Source organism: Lipotes vexillifer, unplaced genomic scaffold (genome assembly GCF_000442215.2).
Source record: "Lipotes vexillifer unplaced genomic scaffold, Lipotes_vexillifer_v1.1 scaffold1306, whole genome shotgun sequence".
Lineage (NCBI taxonomy): Eukaryota > Metazoa > Chordata > Mammalia > Artiodactyla > Lipotidae > Lipotes > Lipotes vexillifer.
The window spans coordinates 219,631-243,508 of record NW_006786512.1 but is presented as its reverse complement, the minus strand read 5'-3'; the positions used below and the strand labels follow the sequence as shown (position 1 = coordinate 243,508).

The following is a 23,878-nucleotide window of genomic DNA, read 5'->3' as shown; positions in this document are numbered from 1 at the left end:
ATACTTCCAAATGCTGAAGGCTGGGGCCAGAGTTCATGGGTTAAGATTGCAGACAGGGGTTTTATCCGAGATATCCCTCCTGTGATAGCAGTGCTGTGTCACACATCCTCAGGCCCCATACTTCTTGCCTGCTTTAGTTCATTTCCAGCTCTGCAATATGTTTTTTTTTTTTTAACGTAGGCTTAAAAATTAGCTACGTCAGGTTTCAAGAGTTCAAGGCAGTTATTTTTGTAGCCTATAGTTTTTTCATTCACCTGCTATTTTAGAAAATGTTTGGCATAAAGCCCATACTACAGGGGACTCTAAGACCAGAAAACTTAATCCTTGTCTTTGCTTTACTGTAATATAGACAGTTTCTCCTGTTTAAGCTTTTGCTTAGATTTTACAAATGGGCAAGAACTAAAAGATGCTGGAGTTTTTACAGTTTAAGGATTTTTAGGTCTATTTTTACAAAAATTAAATATGTTTTAAAAGTGAATATGTACATTTATAATTGTTGACAATAGTAAACCACACTTCTCAAGGTGACACATTCTCTGTGGAGTTTATTGATCATCTTTCTTGGTTTGTTATGGTTTGACCATACACTTCCCGCTGAATTCTTATTCTTCTATCTTCCTTCTTTGTTCAAGCTGTGCTGTATCTAGAAGACTAAAAATGGCCTATAAAGTTGTTTTAACAATAAATACATGATTAAAGTAATATACTAATCATGATAAGCTTATGAAAAAATCAAGAATCAAGTTAGAATATGTCTTTAATGTTCTTAATTTACTGAAGTGAATTTATATCTATAACGGACATTAAAAGCAAGCACTGTCCATTTTTAACCCCTAGGAAACTGATTTTTAGCCACAGCTTCAAGTTCTTATATATCTACATCTATTTGTCAGGTCGTTCGCAGCAAATCAAACTTATTTTTCCTTATAAATCTTCCTTTCATAGATGCCCATGATGTTATTAGTAAATGAACGAGCAAATTGCAGATCACCTACAGCAAGCTACCATTAGAAACACACATAGGGAATTCACTGGCAGTCCAGTGCTTAGGAATCTGCGCTTTCACAGCGGAGGGCATGGGTTCGATCCCTGGTTGGGGAACTAAGGTCTCGCATCCTGCAAGCTGCAAGGAGTGGCCAAAAAATAAAAAAAACAAAACACACACACACGCACACACACACACATAGAGGTTTGCACATGTGTAGAAAAAAAGCCTAAGTGAAGATAATTACTAAGTTTTCCTGCTTAAAATTCTTCAATGTTTGTTAACTGCTTTTAGAACATTAATTCCAGCTTCTCAGAGTTGACATGGTCCTGCGTGGTCTGGCCTCTGCCTACCTCTCACACTCCACTCCCCCTGTCACTCACGGCCAGCCAGCCACCAGGCCCCCTTTCTGTTCTCAGACATACTAAGTCCTTTCTCATTTCTGCATCTGCTCTTTCACCAGCTCCTCACGTCACTGGCTCATTCACATCCTTCAGGCCTCAGCTCAAATGTCACTTCATCGGAGAGGCCTTCTGGGACCGCTCTCTCTAAAGTGGTCTCCCCAGTTACTCACTACCTCTTAACTTTATTTCCTTCCAAGCACTTTCCCGTTGCGGAGTTATCGCATTTGTCTAATTGTGCCTTTGCATCTCCGCTATCAGGGTGCCTGCTCCACCAGACCTAATCCACAGCACCTACCGCAGCTGTTGTGTCTGTCCCTCTCCTGCTGTAGGTCTCTGCAGCCTGAGGAAACATTTAGTACTTTGCACCGGGATTTTCTTCTCAGAGTCTAATTTTCCCAATTTGGATTTCACTTTCTCTTCAAAAAAGCTAGTCACATGAGCAAACTCCAAAGTGGGTATAAAGTATAGCTAATTCACTTGCTACCTGAGAAGCTGGAGATGAGAAAACTTCACGCAAACGTCAGTCACTGCAAATGACATCTGTAGATAAATTACAAATGAAGAAAATGATTTTTTTTTCCCATTTCAAATGAGTTGGTTTAATTCCAAATGGTACAGAATTCAGGACAGAACAAAGACTTAAGAACACACTTTGGCAGGATTCTGGGCTGGGTTTATACGGATCTCATCACTAAGGTAGAAATGGCTGAGAAGAACTAAAGATAAGATGAGCAACTCTATGATTTAAGGAAATGATTTTTGAAATTATAATGTAAGTCAGAGGGGAAAATCAAGTAACACACACATATATGTGCCTATATATGTATAAAATTATATACACACATATATAAAATCAAATACACACATACATGTGCCTATATAGGTATAAAATTGTATACACATACATATATAACATCAAATACACACACACATATGTACAAATATATATATTTGATTACCTATAAGTATAGGATGAGACTTGATGGTTAATTCTAGGCACAGAGGTATATGGTTTTATGCATTAGGTTGGGAGTACTCTAGTATTTACCATCCTCTCCAGAGCTGGCTCAATGTCTGCATACACTCGACCATCAGTATGTGTTTGTTGAATGAAGGAATGAACCCATTCATTCCCAGTTCCTGGAGAGATCCTGGCATATCCAATTCATTCTTTTCAAGGAGAAAACTGGGGTATAGGGAACCAATATGGTTATTGTTATAAGTAATAATTGTCTGCCCCTGATCCAGAAACCTCATGTTTGCTTTCAGGACAAAGTAAATAAATATAGGTATTAAAAACTCATCGCCTTCCCCTCAGGATGGGATGATGGTACAGAACTGGAGGCTCTTACTCACTTGTACTTATACCAGGTCACCTTGCCTGCAACTGTGGTTTCATTATAGGGCCCCCAAATTTCTGCTCAATTGTGTGGTCATCCATTCATCTTCATATGTCTCAGAAACTGAAATAAATGTTGAAGGCACTAGGACAAATTTTAAAGATTACTATATTGTGAAAATGAGACTAAGATGTGAAAGCAAGAAAGCCATTCTGCTTTTTGTAGCAAACACAATGTCTAAGTAGGCAGCTATGGGTTCACTGTGAAAGCTGTGAAAGCTTTAAAAGCCTAACTTAGAAAAGGAAATATCCATGATGAGAGGGAGAAGGTTCTTCGATGAACTACTTATAGTCAAAATATGGGGCTCTCCCTACGTAAGAACAGATCTCAGCAATGATCATCAATAGCTGCTAACATGACATAAAGAGAGATAACCATACATGTGCCTCCTGATGGAAGTATATGACATGACCAATGATGCATTTTAGCCCCCAGATTGAACTTTAATCTGATCAAACTTCAGGATGGAAGTGCTGGAATTTACAGGAAATACAGGGGAAAGAAAAATGATAAATGACATGATGGGGATCCAATCAGAAAATCTAGACTGAGAAAATCTACAGAACAAATGGCCTAGTTTCTTCAGCAAATAAATCACAAGGGAAAGAAAGAAAGCAGGGAAGGGGGACCTCTAGATTAAAAGATTAAAGAGACACATCAATCAAATGCAATGTGTAGACTGTGTTTGGTTCCTGATGCCAACAAATCAACTGTGGGGGAAAAAAAAAGAGAGAATCAAGAAAATCTAGACACAGACATATTTGATACTAGGGAATTATTCTCTAATTTTGTAAGGTTTAATATGGTATTTTTTTAGAGTACTTATATTTTAACATTTTTGAGTTGCCTACTAAAATTTTTTTTTTTTTTTTTTTTTTTTTTTGGTACGCAGGCCTCTCACTGTTGTGGCCCCTCCCGCTGCGGAGCACAGGCTCCGGACGCGCAGGCTGAGCGTCCATGGCTCATGGGCCCAGCCGCTCCGCGGCATGCAGGATCCTCCCGGACCAGGCCACGAACCCGCGTCCCCTGCATCGGCAGGCGGACTCCCAACCACTGCGCCACCGGGGAAGCCCCCTACTAAAATAGTTATGGTTGTAATGATATATCTAAGATTTGCTTCTGCAAATAATCCGTGGATGAAGTGTATAGGGAGTAGATAGGGGTAGAAGTGAACTAAGACTGTTGAAGCTGGGTGATGGGTCCATGGAAGTTCGTTTTACCATTCTCTCTACTTTAGTGTATGTGTAAAATTCTCCCTAAGAAAAAGCTAAAATAATACATGATTCTATCAGTTAACATAGTACCCATCAAAACACACCTACACTGGTTTTCACGTGGTCCAATATTTACATCAGTATCACACCAGGCATTTATTAAAATGCAGATTTCTGAGCTCTGCCCCAGACCTACTGCTTCAGAAAACCCAGGTGTTGGAAGCTGGAATCTCTAACAAACTAAATGATTTTTACACACACTAAAGTTTCAGAACCCCTGACCGGGCATTTTGTGCCAGGTTTCATTTCTCATTTTCCAAGTGAGAAAATCAATGAATGGAGATAAATTAACTGGCCAGAGTTCATTTTGAGACCCTGAAAGAATTGAGATCTTTGAGCCTCTCAAATCTTGACTTTCCAGTTTACTGTTCAAGCACCAACTGAGCAACATGGCCTCATTTAAAAATGTATTATCATTAGCTTTTAAAAGTTTGGTTCAAATTCACCAGAACCAATTTACCCTTTTGACCCTTCAAGATTAAAACACACACAACATAAGTATCACAGAGGTCCCATATAAGATATCTTTAAAAAGAGGCCTCTATCAGGATGTAAGAGATAGCTTGGCATTCTGATAAAAGTAGAGGTGTTCATGGCCAAATCCCTGAGATTTGGCTGAAAACCGAAAGCCCATTTTCATTTGATAGGGCCTTAGTATAAGGTATACAGCAGGGGGTTTACCTGCTTACCAGTGGTGAAGATTATGTGTCAGGAGGCCATGTCCTTTTCCATGGTTAGGGGTCTGGAGGCCAATTTTTATCTGCCCAGAGAGGTCATTGGTTGGGGGCATGATGTGGGTTTCTCAGAGCTCTTCTTGTTTGTAAAGACACTCTTGGCTTCCACGCTTGATAACCGCCTTTCAAAAGTAACTAGAGTATGAGGTGGGTACATTTTTCTATTTATCTAAATGGCTCACATTCACACTCCTCCCCCCTTTTGATATTAATCCAAGTGGCTTAATTTTGAATGAACGGGGGGTAGAATTAAAAATGGAAGTATACAAATCCTTTAATGAGCAATAACCAGTACCTTTACTTTTTCTCCAATATTTTATGAACATTTTCAAACATATAAAAATGTTCAGGGCTTCCCTGGTGGCGCAGTGGTTGAGAGTCCGCCTCCCAATGCAGAGGACATGGGTTCGTGCCCTGGTCCGGGAAGATTTTACATGCCGCGGAGCGGCTGCGCCCGTGAGCCAGGGCCGCTGAGCCTACGCGTCCGGAGCCTGTGCTCCGTAATGGGAGAGGCCACAACAGTGAGAGGCCCGCGTACCGCAAAAAAAAAAAAAAAAAAAAAAAAAAAAAAAATTTCAAAGAATTTTACGGCAAATATTCACACTACCTAGATCCTACAATTAACTCCTTACTATATTTGTTCTTTATCACATTTCTAAACATTCTATATCCATCTTTTTTTTCTTTTGGAGGCATTTCAAAGTAAGTTTCCCGCTCCCCCACATTTCAACACATATAACATTAACCAAATATGTGTTTAGAATTCCTTTTTTTTTTGTATTTTGAGGTAATATACACATACTGTGATATGAACAAACCTTTAAATCTTAAAGTATATCATTTGATGAGTTCTGACAAATGCATACACCTGTGTAACCAAATACCTATCAAGATATAGACTATTTCCAACATTCCAGAAGTTCCTTTTCTGCTCTTCCCAGCAAACCCCAGTCTCACCCAGTACCTAAGGAAATATGTGATCTGATACTTCCACATCATCAGGGACTGAAATTATTGTAACACTTCCCAAGCAGAATAACTTGGGCCAGACAGAGATTAAGTATTTTTCTTAGATCACATGAACATGGCATGAGAACAAAAACCTCAGACCCTGAAGAGTTTCATGCTTTTCCCACTTGATTATATCCCAAAATTTCATTTCAAAAATTCTAAATTAAATTAAAATCTAATTCGTGATTTCTGACTGTTTCCAAGCAAATAGACAAGTTTTCTATAACCTTTTCTCAGGGCAAGAGTATGGGAATAGCTAGTATAGAGGAAAAGAATCATAAATGCATTTTAAAAAGAGACTAAAAATAATTCATATAGGAAATGCAATTAAGTTTAATTACATTGAATGCTAATACTCCCCCTGCAATCATAAAAACAAATGTTTGAAATATATTCTAACGAAAGGAAAAGCCCCTAGTATATTACACAGCTAAAAATAATACATTTGCTTAATATTTCCATTTTTATTATTACTTTAAATCTAATACAACCTAGATTTCAAAAATTAATGATTCTGTTCATTCTACTATTTTCTACTTATACAAGCGAAGGCAGTAATGTTACAAGGATATCCTTAGGATATCTGCAAACTACCCATAAACAGCAGTTTTTTTCTTATTTGTTTAACAACTGCTGTCATTCTTTCTGTAAACAGCAATCACAAGATGTCAAACAAATTCTGCCTTGACTGACAGATGTCTCTGCTTGTTTTTATTAAAAACAAAAAATTTTCCCTGCATTAATCACCAACACTGGAGAAGTGGGGCACGGCTGGGATGTGCACCAGCCTCTGGGCAAGCAGAGATGCAGCACAGAAAACCACAGCGCAAACTCGACTACCCGAATACCAGAACACATTTTTTTTTAACTCCCTTGGGGATCCAAGGACTCAAAGTTTTAGATTCCCTTAAAGGGAAAAGCAGGAGCATGCATGGGGGCAGGGTGGGATCATGTTTATCAGTCCCAACAGTTCATCTGGGCCTGGATCCAGGTAGTCTGCACGTCTAAATTTGATGAAATATAGGCGCCACCAGGTAACAGTAGTGGTCAGGGAGCTTGCCAGAAACCTGTAACTCAAAACTGAAAAATGAAATTAAAAGACTACTTTGGCCAGGCAATTTCTTTCTGCAGGATGCAATAACTGCAAACTACAAAGTTGAAAGAACAGACAATTCTTTGTATGTTTTAAAATTTCTTCTTCCTAAAGTGACACAACATCTGGGCCAGGAAAATAGACATAAATATTTTCAAACTTGTATTTCAAGACTGAACTGTAATGTTTCTGCAGAACTTCGCCTGTTCTTCCTCCTTTCTTCTTTCCCTTCCCACATTGTGCAGGGGGGGTTGGCTTACAGCAGGGAGCCCAGGCTGGCTGAGGTCTTGGATGTATCCGGAGGGCAGGTAGGAGGGGCAGTGGTGGCTGAGCAGACGCCTGACCCTGTCCTGTCAATAAACCTTAACCCCGACCTGCCAGGCCCCTGAGCCGGCTATTCTCTGTCTAGCCTCGTCTCTAATTGCTCTAAAAATGACTCTTCATTTAAAAGTACCTTTGTGTAAACACCCCACAGGAACTGACAGTCATCAGAATTACCACACAGTTCTAGTTTTTAAGGAGTGCGAGAAAAGTCATTTTCTACCTCATTGTGGAAGGACTTTGAAAACAGTTTCAACTGCTGTGCAAAACAATACTCATCACTCTTTTAGCTGACTCTGCAGGTGACATTAGTTTGACTTTTAAGACTGTTTACAGTGAAATGTTTGATCTTTTGATTAAGTTATTTGAAAGTAAAGATGGATACGTGATTCTCCCCACAAAACTAGCCTACTCCTGAGCACCCCAGACAGGTAAAGCTAAAGTCCTGTGCTTCTCATGCATATGATGAGGCTTCCCTATAAATTCTAAAAGGACCCATACTTTTTATCTAAACATGAAAATCCAAACCAAAAATTAAAAAGGGGAAGTGGAGAGAAAAGAAAAGAGGCTTTGGAATGAAGTGGATTTCTTTTTTTTAAATAATAAAATTAAATCAGCCTTGCAGATTAGTATAAAACACAAACTTCTTTTTACTGCTTTGTGGCTTAATTCCTTATTTCCTTTTTCTTTGTAGTGGTAAAAATATCACATAATTTACTAGGACTCCTTGGGAGCAATTCCTTAAATTATTTCTCTCCTACTGACATATAATAACATAATGGGAAAGACAGTTATTGTCAATTTTATAAACGGAAACTAGACTTGAATTTTGCAAGCTCTGTTCTGATTGGGTGCAGGTTAAATTCTGCCTTTTAAAGTACGGCTTATTTAAACAGCTCAAATTAAATAAATTATTTTCTCTAGTAACTTATTACTAAGCACTGACAAAGTAAAAGAAAGTCCTCCCTCCCTGTTCCATTTTCTCCACATTGCTTATCACCTTCTAAAATACTCTGTGATTTACTTAACAAATTTATTTATTGCCTATCAATGCAAGCTCCTTGAGGGTAGGGATTTTTGTCTGTTTTGTTCATTGATGTGCAACAAACAACTAGAAGAGTGACATGTGGCAAGCCCTCAACAGTCTCAGAATTAATGAATAAAAAGTTGAACAGATTAAGCCAACACTCTTAAATGAAATCAGGGAATTTATCTTATTTTTACTTATCTGCCTTATCCTACATTCAGTATAATAAGCAGTCTTACAGTGGGCATGGAAGAGGACTGCATAGGCAGTCTTTTTTTTGGCTTTAATCAACTACCCCAAAGCTTTTTCTCCCCTCCTCAACACCAGTTAAACTGAAAGGAAAAGGGCTTCCCTGGTGGCGCAGTGGTTAAGAATCCTCCTGCCAGTGCAGGGGACACGGGTTCCAGCCCTGGTCTGGGAAGATCCCACATGCTGCGGAGAAACTAAGCCTGTGCGCCACAACTACTGAGCCTGCGTGCTGCAACTACTGAAGCCCGCGTGCCTAGAGCCCGTGCTCCACAACAAGAGAAGCCACCGCATTGAGAAGCCTGCGCACCTCAACGAACAGTAGCCCCCGCTCAACGCAACTAGAGAAAGCCCGTGCACAGCAACGAAGATCCAGTGCAGCTAAAAATAAAAATAAATAAATAAATAAATTTATTTTTAAAAATGCAAGAAAGAAAAGCCTTGACATTTCAGAGTTGAAGTAGATCTTAGAAACCAATTAAAACTGAGGTCTGACATGGGGAGGGGGAAGGGTAAGCTGGGATGAAGTGAGAGAGTGGCATGGACATATATACACTACCAAATGTAAAACAGATAGCTAGTGGGAAGCAGCCGCATAGCACAGGGAGATCAGCTCAGTGCTTTGTGTCCACCTAGAGGGGGGGGAGAGAGACGCAAGAGGGAGGGGATTTGGGGATATATGTATACGTATAGCTGATTCACTTTGTTATACAGCAGAAACTAACAACCTTGTAAAGCAATTATACTCCAATAAAGATGTTTAAAAAATAAAGATACTGAGGATATAGTTTTAAAAAAAGACAACTGAGGTCTGAGCCTTCAGAATTCCCCAAGGAGCTTGTTGAACACGCAGATTCCCAGGCCCCTCTCCATACCTACTACTCAGAATCCCTAAGCTCAAGTAATTTATTGCCTAGAAGGGAAAAAAAGATAGACAGATTAACCCATGGTTACAGTACAGCAGTAGAGGTACGCCAAGGATGCTGCTGGAACCAAGAGATGGTGCATATCAATCAAAGTGTACTTGAGATGAATTTTAAAGAATGAGCATAAAGTGTGGTGCCAGATGAAGATAGTCGTGGTATACGCATTTCACACAAAGAGTGGTCTTTGTAAAATCTATAGGTGTTATGGCTTGAGGGAAGAGTGCCCATCACAAGATTAGAGATGCATGCTGAGGGTCAAAATATGAAAAGATTTGTGTTCTAAAATAAGGAGTTTAAAGAACTGTGGGAAGACATTAAAGACTCTTGTGATTCTAAATGCGCAATACAGTTAGAACCACTGGGACAGCCTATCTCTAACTCTAGAGGACAGTGAGCTTTGGGGAATGAATAGACAAGAGAGATTGATCAGCAAAGGAATGGCAGCTGAAGCCATAGGCTGCCAACTAAGGGACCTGCCTAAGGTCACATGGTAAGTTATACCCAGAGCTGAAGTTACCACTCCTTATTTAGTTTTATGGTCCTACCTCTGCACTACTTATGGAAGTATCTCTTAAGTGAGCCTCTTATCTCAGATAAAGAAGAGATTTCTAATACAATTTATCTTATTTGTTGTATCTTAATAAGTTATCCTTCAAACCCTGACTGCAATTTATTATTAGAGTCCTTACATCCTCATAAATCTGTCAATAGCCACGAAGTCAAGTTGACCACCTTGGTTATCCGTGACATGAAAGTCCTCCTTATTTTCCAGAGGCATCTATTTTCTAGTAACTTTTTTTTACTTCTTTTCTTTTTCTTTTAATCATCACAGTAAATCATCTATTTCTGTTCTTAATAAGCAGACATAAGTTTACAGGACTCAATTCCATCTACTACCCTGAGTTTTCTCATTTCAAACATCAAAGGCAATTGCACCTCCCCCACAGGACATTTCTTATTCAATGACATTAGAACCATCTACAGGCTCTCTTCTCTTCAGTGTTAGGAAAAAGAAGTAGTTTGTAGCTAGAATCTCAAGTAAATTTCTGTTTTGTACATAAACAAACTGAAATTTCCCCTGGATTTTTTTAGACTTCCTTTTAATTACTCCCTTGTCTTGTCTTGGGTTAATATTAAAAGATTTTCCCTTATATCCAAGTAATGATGCTAGTCTTGGCAAGATGACTCAGTTTCACTCATATAGCAAATAGTTATTTAGTTCTTACCCTCTATAGAAACTTGTGTATTTACTGTGAGGGGGTATAGGAATTATTCATACTCCTATCCTAGCAGACGTGATAATCCACTGGTGTGACAAGGTTAGTGTGAAAACTATGACAAATATAACAGCCCATGGCTCACACTTAGTGTCTGTGGAAAAAATGATCGTCTCAGCACGCATTCCAACCTCCTCCTCAGTTGTCTTCTGTACTGTGGAGACTCAATAGCTGAGAACTATGTGTCCCAGACTCCCCAACATCAAGGTTCTACGTCTGAATTTCACCTTACCAGTAAGAAACATTCATGGGATATCTGAAGTGGGGAGTGTGATGGCGGCCTCATTCTTGCTGCTTCTGCTATTCTTTCTTCTGCTGGTGAGCACGATGGGGAAATGTAAGGGTTTTCTGAGCAGCATCCTAGCATCCCACATTGGCTTCGTGAGTATTCAGAAGCAGTTGGAGGTGGTGGCAGCTTAACTCACCTGGTGGGCTGGTTCTGGAGGACAGGAGGAGCTGTTCTGGAAGTTGTTCCCGCACGCTCCGCCAACAGGCTGTTTCTTTCACCTCCCAACAATTATGGACACCCAGTTTCCATGTGAAAGGCACTTCTGCTTGAAATAGCCAGAATGACTTCAGTTTCCTGCAACTTCCCCAACTGGTAGGGTTCCAATATTGGTGGAAGAAAGGAAGGAAGGGAGGCAGACGGGCAAGATGGCAATTATTAGGGAAGACCAAGAGAGGCTCTATAGAGAAGGTGGTGCTTGACGTAGCCCTTGATATACAGAGAGGCTTTTGACAAAAATGAAGGGCAAAGGAACAGCATAATAGGCTGAGGGTAAAGCATGAACTGAAGTGTAGAGTTATGAATGGTGGAGTATATGAAGTGTCGAGTGGTTCTGTTTTTCCTAAAGTATTGAGTAAGCTTATTTGGAAGAGTAAAATAAGACTATATTCTGAAAGGTTTAAAGAGCTCAGTTTAGATTTAATTAAGCAAATTATTAAAGAATTGCTCTTATATGAAAAAGAATATATATATGAAAAGGAATATATATATATATATATATATATATATATATATATATATAAACTGAGTCACTTTGCTGTACAGCAGAAATTAACACAACATTGTAAGTCAACTATACTTCAATAAAGTTTTTAAAAAATTACTCTTTAGGGAAGTTAAAAGGGTAGAATGGATTGCAACGGAGAATCAGGATATTGCACAGTTAAGCGGCTATTACAAGAGGACAGATGAAAAGTAATGAGGGATTAAACCTCTGTGGTAATTTAGGGAATGTAAGAAAGAGGATGGACACCAGAGACTGCAGAGGTATAATTTACATAACCTGATAATTGGTTAAACACATACAGATTAGCGGAAAGGAGTCAAAGATGACTCTGATGACAGTGGTGTCATTAACAGAAAGGGGAAAGAATAGAGGATAAGTTGGTTCTGGCCTGGGGAGGACTTAGTTTGGATTTACTGAATGTCAAGTAGCAGCAGGATTCTATGTGAGGGTATCTGGAAGGTATTTGGAAAGGCAGGGTTGGTGCTGAGGAGAGAAGTCAACCATACTGAATCTGGAAACTTATCTCAAAATCTGATGATACTTTAAAGTATTAACTAAAAGGTAATTACCCACAAAGGCTTCCTACTTCTCTAGCTGCTCCTCAGCCTCTTTTGTAGGCTTCCCTTCCCTGATTACTCCTTATGTATCAGTTTTTCTTAGGGTTCTGTCCTTACTCTTCTTCTCAAGCTACTACCTTCTCCTAGGGAGCTTACATATGTTCCGTCACGTAGCCACCACATGTTCATGACTTCCAAATCTGCATCTCTAGCCCAGATCCCTTCCCCAAACTCTCCCGACCTGTTCGTCTCCTCTGCTTACTGGAAATCTCCATTTGGCTCTCTCTGGGCACTTCACACTTAACACTCTCCATGTTAAATTGACCATATTCTCTTCCAAACCTTGTCCTCCCTCCAGTGTTCGCTATGAATGGTACCATAATCCACTCAACTGCCTAAACCAGAACCTGGGAATCAGGGGGGCCCCCACCACTCATCCTTTTCCATCATCCCCATCCCCAAATCCAAGCAACAACCATTCTGTGAGTCTACCTCACCAACAGCTCCTACAACCATTCACTTCTCTCCACGCCCACGACCCTGGTCCAAGCCACTGGCATTTTTTGCCCCAAATGGTTACAAATGCTTCCCTACTGTTCTCTCAGTTTCTAGAGTCGTCCTCCAAATCATTCTCCTCCCTGAAGCCAGGGCGATCTTTATGCCATGCTGCTTTGAACCTGTTCCTCCCTGCTTATCATCTCTCTCACTTTCTCATTCAATGGCCCCATCAGGTCACCCCATGGCCGAGCTGACCCACAGCAGCTTGTCCCCATCCCTTGCTCAGAGCTTCCACTCAGTTTGTCTTGTTTTTATTTTCTATTTTGAAAATAGTACAAAGGGAAACAGCGGTACAAAAAGTTCCTACACATCCTTCAATCAGCTTACCCTAACGTTAACATTGTACATAACTAGAGTTTTACCATCCAAAACAGGAAATTAGTATTAGTAGATTAATATGAACTGAAGTATGGATCTTATTTGAATTTCACCATTTTTTCTAGTAACGTCCTTTTTTCTGGGCCAGCCTCCAAATCCAGGATTCCACAATGTAATTCGTTGTTAAGTCTTTGTAGTCTTCTACAGTCTCTGACAGTTTCTCAGTCTTTCCTTGTCTTTCACGAGCCCACTCAGATTTTTAAAACCCCCATTCTTTTTTTTCTTTTTCTTTTTTTTTTTTTGCGGTACGCGGGCCTCTCACTGCTGTGGCCTCTCCCGTTGCGGAGCACAGGCTCTGGACGCGCAGGCTCAGCGGCCATGGCTCACGGGCCCAGCTGCTCCGCGGCATGTGGGATCCTCCCGGACCGGGGCACGAACCCGTGTCCCCTGCATCGGCAGGCGGACTCTCAACCACTGCGCCACCAGGGAAGCCCCTAAATCCCCCATTCTTATACAGAAGCAAGCAACCATGGATTTCCAGATGTCTGAGAAAGTCTCTTATATAAAATATAAATACCAAAAAACAAAAACAAAACCAAAAACCTCAGAGGAAACAATATATAGAGAAGAAAATTTCTAGAAAATTATTAACAATGTACTCAAGAAACCATGGTGAGTATACTAATAATATACTCAAGAAACCATGTTGCAACCATGAAACAAGAACAGAATATTATTTTTAAACAAAACTTTAAGGGAACAAAACAGACTCTGGGAGATTAAAAATATGACAACAGAAAGGAAAACTTCAATAGAAGGGGCAGAGAATAAACTTGAGGATCTCTCTCAGAAAGGAGAACAAAATGACAAAGTTCAGAGGGGACCTGGGCATTAAAAGAACAACCACACAAATGAACATATGATTTTAAAATGTGGTATGTGTTATGAAAGAGAAGCCTAGGTCACAATGAGTGAGTATATTGTGGGGTGGAGTACAGGGGTGGTAAAGAGGGTCAGAAAATCCCTTTGATGAAGCTAAGACCTCAAGAACAAGCAGGAGTTAGCCAGACAACAGCTGGGGAAGAGAAGTTCATGTGCAAAGGTCCTGGGGAGGAAAAGGCTAAGGGAATGAGAGCACCTGAAAAGCAGGCCAGTAGACAGAAATGGAGGGACTGGAGAGTTGGGGTGATAAGACAAAGCCTTGGAGGTCAGGATTTTCATGGTGAGTGCAACGGGAAGCCAAGGAAAGTTCTAAGAGAAAGTGAAATGATCCAATGTGCTACTTAAAAGGCCACCTGAGTGTAGTGTGGAGATGAATTAGAAGTAGTTTAGCGCCTATATCATAGTCTCTCTTATCTTACGGATGTATCATAATTTAATCATTCCTCTATTTTATTAGACATGTAGGGAGTTTCCAGTTCTTCGCTAATATGATTAATACTGTAAGAGACATCCTTAAAATGAAATTTGCCAGCATCTCTAGTTATTTTCTGAATATAGACTTATTGAAGTGGAATTAAATAATTGAGTTAAAAGGTATGAAAATTTCTGACTATTTTTTAAAAGTTATCTTTAAAAGAGAAAGATTTTGATCATTACATATGAGAAACCTACTTCACAAAATGGATATCTTCCTACTTATTCAGCTAAATGATATCAACAGATGATTACTTAAGAAGATGAAAAACTTGTTTTTTAAAAATGGTAAGCACTTACCATCATCAAAATTGATACTGTCCAACTTCTTGGGTGGGATGAGCCACAGTTAAGACAATCAACACACCAGCAAGCATTTGGGACATCCTAAAATAACCTTATTGTAATGTAATCTTCTAAGGGTCTGTTTGTGGTTTAACTTTTTTATAACAATACTTTTTTTGTTATAAACATATTCACGGGCTTCCCTGGTGGCACAGTGGTTGAGAGTCCGCCTGCCGATGCAGGGGACACGGGTTCGTGCCCCGGTCTGGGAAGATCCCACATGCCGCGGAGTGGCTGGGCCCGTGAGCCATGGCCGCTGAGCCTGCGCGTCCGTCCGGAGCCTGTGCTCCGCAGCGGGAGAGGCCACAAAAGTGAGAGGCCCGCGTACCGCAAAACAAACAAACAAACAAAAAACAAAAACATATTCACAAATCTGAAAAAATGCTTTGTCAGACCGTGTTTCCCAGTGATGCGCCTGGTCAGGTTCTATGGAGCAGAGCTATTTTGCTCTCTCCATTTTCTCTTCCCATTCTCTCACAGGTGGCCTCTTTCACACGCAAATTTACCGCTTTTGGTCCTCATCTCAGCATCACCGTACACAAGCTCTTTCACCTCTTTACCTAGTTCTTCCTACTCGTTCTGTCTCCTCGTATACAGACTCCCTCACCCTCAAGGTCTTACATATTTATTTTCTCTTCAACTGATGTGATCCTTTCTCCCTCTTTCCCCCACACCCCTTCGCTCTCACTTTCATCTTCCCCCTCCCCGCCCCCCGCCCGACTCCTCAGCCCTCTCCTCTCTCCTCACACACTCCAACGACTCCTTTCCTGGGTCCTGGTTCGGGCAAGGACTGTTGGTTAGAAAATCTGCCAAGGTGGCTGAGGAGATAATTGGGGCAAGGGTGGGGATGCAGATGCACGGATGCCGGGCATGAGGAGACCAGGTGGTCAGCCAGGGTTTCCCAGGCCCCTGTGGCAGGAGGGGGTAGGCCTGAACTAAAGGCTGGGGCCGCCAAAGCAGGGGACAAAGGCCGAGTCCTGCTGATCGCCAGCCGGAGCACACACACTTCAGCCACCCAGAAACACTCTGTGGCCTGGATGGGGTCTGAGAGTTGCCAGTTGGACATACTGACCTAGACAACCAATTAAGGCATGTTCAAGGTCTGCTGAACAGAACAGTCTTTTAAACTAGGCTAAATCCCCTCTTCAGGGTTGCTGATTTTTCTCCCCCTAAATTTTCCAGATTTATAATCATAGTAAGAACTAGAAGACAAATCAGACAAGGGTACTGAAAAATCTGATGTACACTGAACATTAGAGTTAATGTACTTTTGGAAACAAACCAGGTGCCTGGTGAACACCGAGGGATCTAGTAGGTATGCTTGATGAGAATCTGTGCTGGGAAGGAATTTAAGATCAAGGTCAGGAATGATTAATATGCATGAAGGAAGTCATCAACATTTAAGGACAAGCAATATGAATCTCATTAAATCTTCAATCGCTTCCTATTGCCTGAAGGAATTGGTGAGAGTCTAATGATTAAAGCAATAACATTAAAGTAGAAAACAGTATTAGAAAATTAATCTGACTTTTATAAAAGAAGCTAGCAAGAAGCACCAATCCACCTAAGAGACTTGACAAGACTCTCCTCAGCAGCTGTGATCTTTCTCTACTGGTGACAGAGACTTCTGGGGGCTTTCTTTCTTTTAATCGAGGTAATTGATAATCTTTCACACGCTTCCCAGTGGGCCATCGTACTGCTGTCTGGCTGTTTGTCATGTCTCCCACTTACTCACTGTATCACCAGAACGCACCTCCCTCGGCCCCAGCCTTCTCCTGCTGTGTCGCTCACTCACATTTCTGATTGCGGCACCCCTGTGCTCACTCGGCAATACCCTGAACAGCTGCTGTTCACGGAGCATAAAGTAGGGGAGAAATGACAGAAGACAACAGAGAGGAGCTGTTTTTGTAACATCAATTCTTAGAGGGGCTGGTTTTCAGCTGGACCAGCCAGTTGGCAGGGAGTCCGGTGAGGGTGTTCCTTTCATCCGTGACCTATTTCTATTTGATCTTATAGGAAAATCACAGTCTTACTGATGATAGAGACAGGGTATGTGATGCCCCAAATTCAGAATTATCACAATGCTGAATAGAAGGATAAACAAGTGTGATGTGCAGACTCCAAATGTGAGAGATAAAAGGATCTCAAATGTTAATTTTCCTAAGCTAATATTTCAGTAATTAATAAGCTTTCTCTTATAGATGTGGAAGGAATTTTTAGAAATCATGGTCCTATTACTAGTAGCCCTCCTTAGGAAAAAGTCATTTTAGAAATGCCAATTCTATCTAAATGGTGGACTGTGAGTGACTTTTACTTCTTTATACTTTTTTTTTGTTTTTGTTTTTGTTTTGGTGGCACCACTCAGCTTGGGGGATCTTAGTTCCCTGACCAGGGATTGAACCCAGGCCACGGCAGTGTAAACGCCACATCCTAACCACTGGACCACCAGGGAATTTCCTCTTCTTTATACATTTTTATAATATCTTTTTAAAAAACATAAATTTATTTATTTGTTTTTATTTTTGGCTACGTTGGGTCTTCGTTGCTGCAGGCGGGCTTTCTCTAGTTGCGGCAAGTGAGGGCTACTCTTCATTACAGTCTGTGGGCTTCTCATTGCAGTGGCTTCTCCTGTTGTGGAGCGTGGGCTCTAGGCGCATGGGCTTCAGTAGTTGTAGCATGTGGGCTTCAGTAGTTGTGGCTCGCGGGCTCTAGAGAGCAGGCTCAGTAGTTGTGGCTAACGAGCTTAGTTGCTTCGTGGCCTGTGGGATCTTCCCGGACCAGGGCTCGAACCTGTGTCCCCTGCATTGGCAGGCGGGGTCTTAACCACTGAGCCACCATGGAAGCCCCACTTTTATAATATCTTAATATTTCCACTATGAATGCAGTTGACCACTGAACAACCTGGGGGTTAAGGGTGCTGACCCTCCTCGCAGGAGAACATCTGCAAATGAATAGTCAGCCTTCAGTATCTGTGGACCATGTAGCACTGTAGTATTTACTATCAAAAAAAAAAAAAATCCATGTATAAGTGGACCCATGCAGGTCAAATCCGTGTGGTTTAAGGGCCAACTGTAGTTATTAAGGGCTTATTATTAAGAACTGTGTGGTAGCCAAGGTGGTCGCCAATGACCCAGCCTCCTGGCATCTACACCCTGGTCTGCTACACTTTGCTGGTCTGTGGGAGCAGGGGGATGGGATGTCACTTCTGAAATTAGGTTATGAAAGACTGTGGCTTCTGCCACAGTGGGCACTCTGGTACCCTCTCTGGATCACCAGCCTGGAAGAAGCAGGCTGTCATGTTGTGAGCAGTCTGATGGAGAGACACAAGTGGCAAGAAAGTGGCCTTCACAAGGAACTGAGGCCAGACAAGAACCATGTGAGTGAGCTTGGCAGCGGGTCCTCCAGCCCCAGTCAAGTGCTGGGATGACTACAGCTCCCACCAATAGCTCAACTACAACCTCGTGAGAGCTCCTATGCCATAGGCCCCCAGCTAAGCTACACCCAGATTCCTGCCCCTCAGAAACTGTGACATAGTGTTTGTCATTTGGGGTAATTTGTTACACAGCGCTAGGTAACTAATACAGCTGCACAGGTATTATTTCTTTAATCTTCATAATAGCCTAGTAAGGTAAGTACTTGTCTCAACTCCATTTTAAAAACGAAGAAACTGAAGCCTGGATAGGTTAACATGCCCAAGGTTCCACAACTAGTAAGCAGCAGCATCAGGATTCGAACCTAAGGAGCCTGATTTGACAACCCACACTCTTAGCCTCTGTTTATACAGCCTTCCTTGTATTACTTTTATAATCAGAAAATATATTTTCAAAGTATTTTCATTCATAGAAAAAGAAATCCCCACTCGTCCTTCACTCCTGTTGTAGAAGTAGAGATACTCTCACCACTTCCAAGGGGAATTTTCCCCCTTCTCCCCCTTCTATTCCTTTTCACCTCTTTCAGGTCTGCTCTCTCTCCAGGAAGCCCCCTGCTCTCCAGAATTTCCCATGGTCCTTGTTCCTTACCAGTTGCCTTCCTTCCCGCTGCATCTAAACATAGCCAGGACCTCTATGTCAAAACCAGAATGTACGTCAAATGTACACAAAACTTGTACACAAATGTCCACAGCAGCATTATTTGTAAGAGTCAAAAAGTGGATATAACCCAAATGTCCAACAATTGGTGAATGGATAAACAAAATGTGATATCCCATTCAGTAGAATATTATTTGGCAATTAAAAAAGGGATGAAGTACTGATACATGCTTCAACATGAATAAACCTTGAAAATACAGTCCTAAGTGAAAGAAGCCAGTCATAGAAGACCACACATTATGTGATTACACGTATTTGAAATGTCCAGAATAGGAAATCTATAAAGCCAGAAGGCTGATTAGTGGTTACCTAGGGCTGGTGAGGATAGGGGGATTGGAGAGTGACTACTAATGGGTAAGAGGTTTCTTTCAGGGGTAATGAAAATATAAAATTGATGGTGGTGATGGTTGCACAACTCTGAATACACTAAATACCACTGAATTGTAAACTTTAAATAGGTGAATTGCATGGTCTGTGAATTATGTCTTGATGAAGTTGTTTTTTAAAAAGAGAACCAAGAACCTCCACACTTCTCTGCAGCCACCACCATCACTTTTCATCTCTCCTTCCAAAATTTTGGTCTAAGTCTCTATGACCTCCAAGTGGCCAATTTCACTGACCCTTACTGAGTCATCCCAAAATTTCCTCCTGAGCCTCTTTTCCTGACTAGGTTCTCTGTTTCTGCCAACTCCCTCTTTTCTGCTCTGACAGCTCCTCTCCTTCCTCAGGTCCCCTCTCTAACCACCAGGTCCTGATTCCTCCTTCTCTGTATCATTTCTCTTGCATCCATCTCTCCCTTTCCATCCTGCAGACAAGGCACTAATTCAGGCCCCCATCACTTTGTCTCCACCAATATTTCCCAAATGATACGATAGCTTTCCCTCTTCAATACATCCAGGGCACCACCAGCTGCAGGTTATTTCACTTATTTGTCAAAACCCTTCATCACTCTCTGCAGCCTATAAGATAAACCCTAAGCCGACCTTCAACGTTCTCATCACCTGGCCCTAACCTGTATTATTAATCTTCCACTTCATAACTATTCTACGCAAACTCTCAGCTCCAGCCAAACCCTCCATTCCAGAACCCTCTGAACAGGTCTTGACTTTTCCTGTATTCACATGGTTTCCCCACCGCTGCCCTTCTTTACCCCCTTAGAAATGCCCCTCCCTCATCCCTCCGCCTCTCTGCTGACCACCTTACTCATTCTCCAAGGCCCAATTCTGTGAAGTGATCACTCCAGCCCCAAATTATCTTTCCTTCCTCTTTTTCCCAGAGCACTATCATACTGTTTTGCATTGTTATAGGTATTAGGTTTCTTTCTCCAATGAAACTAAAAACCATCTAACCCAGTTCAGAAGTCACCTCTGTGGTGAAACTCCAGACTACTACCCCCAAATCTTCCAGTTCCTCACTTCTCATTCCCATTATACCTGTTTTTTGCTCTTGCTGGAAATTCTCGTCTTAGGACAACTCCTTTCCCCGCCCCCCAAACTATCAGTCTCTTCCCTTTTTACTTCTACGCTCTAGATTCTTCATTGTAATAATAATGAGCCCAGAAACAAACAAAATAGACAAGGTCCATGACCCTGGGAAACTTCCAGCCTAGGCTAGACTCTAGAATGCATTAATTCAAGCCCCCTCTTGCTAACCCCCCACTCCCCTTTTCTCTTACTCCCTAGTCCTTCCAGTGCATCCATCTGGAAAATTCCAATCAATCCAACTATCTACCTTCACTCTTTTATACACACAGGATGATGCCCATTTGGAGAAAATCACACAGTGGCAATGAATGGGGTCACTACAGATACACGGTCTCTAATTTCACTTGGATCTCAACACTGCTGGGCAATCCTTCTATTATCCCTTATCATTGTTTCCTCCTATTTCCCAACCCCCTACCTCATTTCATCTCTAATCTCTGCAAAAATGTACAGAAAGAAACAGAAGTAATTGGGGGACGAGGAGCTTCATCAATTTTCTGTCTCCTCTCCCAGCTGAAAAACTATCTACACGCACATCTATCATTTCCTCCATCCCTAAGGGAGCAGGAGTCTGGTATCTTTACCCCTTTTCACACACATGCCTCAGCTGTCCCATTCAGGTAGTCCCCAAATCCTATACATTTTACTGCCCAAAGTAGCATCTCCAAATGGCTACTCCCTAGCTCTCACCCTGCTTGCTTGCCATATTAAACCAGCCGAGCTCCCAGAAGGCTGCACAGGCTCTCACCCCTCTCTCTGCCTTTGGACAAGAGGCCTCTCTGTTTCTAGACTCCTTCATCTGACCAGGTCCTCCTTGCACTGGGGGACTCAGCCTAGTCTCCTCTGTAAAGGTGAAGGTGCGTCGGTCTCTACTGGATGATTCCATTGCATCATATGCTTACCTCTCTCTGTGCATCCTTCTTATTCTGTTGCAAAATTGATTCACCTGTTTGATTCCACCAAGGACTGTGAACTCATGGAGGACGAGAACTGTGTATTCCAAGGCCAGTACAGTGTAAATGGCACATCCCCCGCTATTTAGTTTCCTTTTGTGTTTCCACAATACTTGGGTCAAATCTCCTCTTTCCCCATTAATTTGTGCATTATTGCTTTGTGATCAGAGGATGCAGTTTATACAATTTTTTTTTTTTTTTTTTTTTTTTTTTTTTTTTTTTTTTTTTTTTTTTTTTTTTTTTTTTTTTTTTTTTTTTTTTTTTTTTTTTTTTTTTTTTTTTTTTTTTTTTTTTTTTGCGGTACGCGGGCCTCTCACTGTTGTGGCCTCTCCCGTTGTGGAGCACAGGCTCCGGACGCGCAGGCTCAGCGGCCATGGCTCCCGGGCCCAGCCGCTCCGCGGGATGTGGGATCCTCCCGGACCGGGGCACGATCCCGTGTCCCCTGCATCGGCAGGTGGACTCTCAACCACTGCGCCACCAGGGAAGCCCTGTACAATTTTTCTTTCTAGAACTTACTGAGGTTTTCAGTGGCATAACTTACCATCTTTTATCCTATTTTGTGTATATTTGTAAAAAAAACCCCTAATCCAAGGTATCAAATTTAATATTAAATCAAATTTACTAATTATAACATTCTGAAATACAATAACCTTATTATGTCTACTTAAATTGACAAATTAGAGGCAAGCTAGTTTCCTATTATGATTGCGGTTTTATCCATTTTTCCTTTTATTTTTAACAGCTCTTGCTTTATGTATTTTAACATGTTATTTGACTCATAAAGATTCATTATTAATAACTTTATTGTATCACTATTAACTAGCCACTTTTCATTCATTCATTCAAAAAATCTTTATTGAGTGCTTATTATGTGCCAGGCATTGTTCTAGGTACTTGGGATACATCAGGGAAAAAAACAAAAATTCTTCTCTTTGCCAAACTTATAGTCTATATATGTGGGGAGGTAGGCAACAGACAACGTGACAAATAAGTAAGTCATACAGTGTGTTAGAAAGTGTTAAGTGCTATGAGCAGGGCCTTACAGGACATTATGAGGATTTTGGCTTTTACTCTGAGTGAAATAGGTTTTCAGCGAAAGAATGACATGATCTGACTTGACATTTGTAAAAGTTCAGTCTGGCTGCTGTGCTGAGAATTCAGTATAGGAGGGCAAGGGTAGAAGCAGGGAGACCAGTAAGTGGTTACTGCAGTAATCCAGGTAAGATATGATAGTGACTCAACTCAGGGTGGTGACAGTGGGGTGTCAAAAATGCATTCTGGGTATATTTTAAAGGTAGATTCGGGGATTCCCTGGTGACGCAGTGGTTAAGAATCTGCCTGCCAATGCAAGGGACACGGGTTGGAGCCCTGGCCCGGGAAGATCCCACATGTCGCAGAGCAACTAAGCCCATGCACCACAACTACTGAGCCTGCACTCTAGAGCCTGCAAACCACAACTATGAGCCCACGTGCCACAACTACTGAAGGCTGCGCGCCTAGAGCCCCTGCTCTGCAACGAGAAGCTATGATAATGAGAAGCCCGCGCACCGCAACGAAGATAGACCCTGTTCACCCGCAACTAGAGAAAGCCCACGTGCAGCCACAAAGACCCAACACAGCCAAAAATAAATAAATAAATTGATTTTTTAAAAAAGGTAGATTCAATGGGATTTCTTGACAGACTGGATATGTGAGAGAAAGAAAGGAATTGGGGTTGATTTGAAGGTTTATGGTCTGAGAAACTGACAGGATAAAATTACCAACAACTAAGGTAGGGAAGTCTTTGGAGTGGAGCAAATTTTAGGGAAGAGATTAGAAGTCCAGTTTTGGAGTTTTGCACATGTCGATTTCGACATTTGGAAATGTTAAGTAAGCAGATGGATGTATGAGTCTGGAATTTAGGAGAAAGGTCTTGGCTGAGGGCATAAACACGGGAGGCAACAGCTTAATGGGTTATTAGAGTCATATGACTAATGAGATCATTAAGGGGATAGTGAGGGTAGAAAGAGAAAAGGTCCATGAACCTCTTTGTCCTCCTTGATGCTTTTTGCCTTAAATTCTGTTCTGTCTAATATTAATATTCTTACTTTGCTTTTCTCAATGGATAGTTCTCTATTGACACATTTGACCTTGGGTTAACTTTCTAGCTCTGTTCTCTTTGGAAACCTGGCAAATGTGGAAAGTCAGCCATGATACTGAGTAATATCACTTACGGTAAAAATGACTCCAGATTAATAAACTTCATCTAGACTATAAATATAGTCTAGATAGGGAATTCCCTGGCAGTCCAGTGGTTAGGACTCCATGCTTTCACTGCTGAGGTGCAGGTTCAATCCCTGGTCAGGGAACTAAGATCCCAAAAGCAGCGTGGGCAGCCAAAAAAAAATTTTTTTTAATTAATTAATTAATTTATTTATTTTTGGCTGTGTTGGGTCTTTGTTGCTGCAC

The 23,878-nt window shown here is 41.3% G+C and overlaps 1 protein-coding gene and 1 non-coding gene across 2 annotated transcripts in view; both read right to left on the bottom strand.

Annotated features, from left to right (window-relative positions):
- METAP1D (methionyl aminopeptidase type 1D, mitochondrial) overlaps positions 1-23,878 on the bottom strand; it is a 79,266-nt gene that overhangs the window by 44,263 nt on the left and 11,125 nt on the right.
- Positions 17,286-17,357, bottom strand: TRNAV-UAC (transfer RNA valine (anticodon UAC)). Its single transcript has one exon. It is a non-coding gene; the product is annotated as a tRNA-Val (tRNA).